Genomic DNA, 3,014 nt, shown 5'->3' on the forward strand with positions numbered 1-3,014 from the left:
TTGTAAGATAGCCAAGGAATTGAATTGCTTCCTATATCCAGCACCAGAGTTTCAAGTGATGGTTACAGGTGGAGGAACCATAAATTTCTCTGGAAAGTACCACAATATCAAGCTATCCATTGGAGAATATGTATTGAATAACCCAATGCTTTCGATTCCAATGAGTGGTGTTGATGTTGTACTAGGAGTCCAATGGCTACAATCCTTGGGTACAATAGCTTTTAATTTTCAAGAAATTTTCATGAAATTTTGTGCAGAAGGAAAGGAAGTTGAATTAAGGGGTATTATAGGGAAACCAAGAAAGATAATCAGTTCTAACAATATGACAAAGCTTCTAAAGAAGGAACAATTAGGCGTAATTGCACAATTATGTTCGTTGGAGGTTTCCACATCGAAATTATCTATTTCTCCAAATCTCCAAAAAGTCTTGGTCAATCATTCTAGAGTATTTGAGACTCCCAAAGTCCTCCCACCTATTCGTGATTGTGATCATGCTATTCATTTGATTGCAGGAAGTGTTCCTCCAAAAATTAGGCCATACAAATATCCCTATGCCCAAAAGAGTGAAATTGAACGTATGGTTGCAAAAATGCTAGAGGCTAGTATAATTCAACCTAGTCAAAGTTATTTCTTTGCTCCAGTAGTATTGGTGCATAAGAAGGATGGATCATGGTGCATGTGTCTGGATCACAGAGAGCTCAAAAAGCTCACTATTAAAGATAAATTTCCCATTCCTGTCATTGATGAATTATTGGATGAATTGCATGGATCAATTTATTGCACCAAGTTGGATCCTCATTTAGGATGCCATCAAATCAGAATGAAGACTGAAGACATTCTGAAAAACAACATTTAGAACTCATGAGGATCATTATGAATTTTTGGTCATGCCTTTTGGCCTTACCAATGCACCTTCTACATTTCAAGGTTTGATGAATTCCATTTTCAAACACTTCCTTAGAATATTTGTGTTAGTATTTTTTTATGATATACTAAATTACAACAAGTCTTGGAAGGATCATGTTCAACATGTTGACAGGGTGCTCAAACTATTGGAGGAGAAACAATTATATGCAAAAAGCTCCAAAGGTTTCTTTGGAGTACAAGAGGTGGAATATCTAGGTCATATTGTATCTCATGAAGGTGTTAAGGTAGACCCTAGAAAAATTAAAGCCATTAATGAATGGAAAATCCTCACATCCATAAAGCATCTATGAGGATTTCTCAGGTTGACAGGGTATTATCGCAAGTTTGTTAAGAATTATGGGAGAATAGCAACACCTTTAACAACATTATTGAAGAAAGATGCGTTTTTATGGACCCCATAAGCAACAAAGGCCTTCGAACATCTTAAAGAGGCAATGTGCCAAGCACCAGTATTAGCTACGCTGGACTTCACAAAAACCTTTATTGTGGAATGTGATGCTTCAGGAAATGGAATTGGTGTTGTTTTAATGCAATATGAAAGATCCATTGCTTTCGAAAGTCGTCCAATCAAAGGAAAGTATTTACACAAAGCTATTTATGAGAAGGAAATGTTGGCAATACTACATGCACTTAAGAAATGTCAACCCTACCTAATGGGAAGACACTTCAAGGTAAAAATGGATCATGATAGTCTTAAATACTTTTTAGAACAAAGATTATCCTCTGAAGAGCAACAAAAATGGGTCCCAAATATGTTGGGTTATGACTTTGAAATCATCTACAAAAAAGGGAAGAAAAATGTTGTGGAATATGCACTCTCTAGAAAGGATGAGGATGTGGAAGCATTGTTTTGTGCTATTTCTATTATCCAACAAGATTGGATAAACGAAGCAAGGGAAGAATGGAAGAAGGATGAAGAAGTGTGGCCACTCATTCAAAAGTTGCAGAGGATCCCAATTCAAAAAATATTGCTAAAACTTGATGAGGAAGGAAAAATCATATTGGAGCCTAGAGCAGTCATAGAAACAAGAACCCAATAGCTACGAAATTGATCAATTTCAGAGTATCTCATCAAATGGAAGAACTTACCTGCTGAAGATTCCACATGGGAGGACAAGAATTTTATATAGGAGCACCAAGAACTACTCAAGCATTGAGGACAACACTTTTTGAAGGAGAGGGGCATGTTAGGTCCCTATACTACTAGGGTAACCCCTTATTGTTATTAGTACAACCCCCTTATTATATTTTTGTACCCATGTAGTCCCCATATTGTTATTATTGTGCCGCATAGAAGCCCACTATTGTTATTATTGTTCCCTTACATTATTATTGTTATGTCGACTCTGATTATATTATGACCCCTTAGAATTCTATATATATAAAGGAGGTCTTGTCATTTGTATCATCCAAGAATTGTTCATTTGTGTAATGTAAAGGAGGTTTCCTCCTCGAAGAGGTTGAATTATAAGGCGTTTACATTTCTTTTCTATATTTTTGTGAGCTGGTTTCATAACAGTTTCTATTTGGTTAATTATGTCCGCCACCCACTACATGATTGAAGGTCATGGTCGACCTTTAATTTCATTAGGGGGGTGAAGAACCAAACATATGATAAGACGTTTAAACCATCACACTAAGTTTTTTTTGTATGTGTTAACTCTTGTATTCATTGAACTCTTATATTACTTGTAATTTTTGAACATTGTTACTCCTTGCACTTGTTACATTCTAAGCTCTATTTAATGTAATTCCAAATCACTTCTTGAGAAACAGTCGAGATGGGTGGTCATTCAATTTGCAACGAACCATCCCAATTGAGATTTTTTGAACAGGCATGTAGTATTTTGGACCAAGTAGGCTAGATAATTTTTTTTCCCAATTGCAGGGATTTGATAATGCGATTTCTCTAGAATTCACACAGAATTTTAGTAATGGGATAACCACAAATAAGGGCAAAGAAATGTAGGTCAATAAGAAATCATGTCAGAAGTCACAGGCCTTCCTATGGAAGGTGAAAAGTGGGTTGACAAACATACTCCATTACAGAGCACAACATTTTTGTTCAAAAACCCTAGAGAAGAATT

This window comes from Pinus tabuliformis, chromosome 9 (genome assembly GCF_031772625.1).
Source record: "Pinus tabuliformis cultivar Carrire ecotype Pingquan chromosome 9, CPIR1, whole genome shotgun sequence".
Lineage (NCBI taxonomy): Eukaryota > Viridiplantae > Streptophyta > Pinopsida > Pinales > Pinaceae > Pinus > Pinus tabuliformis.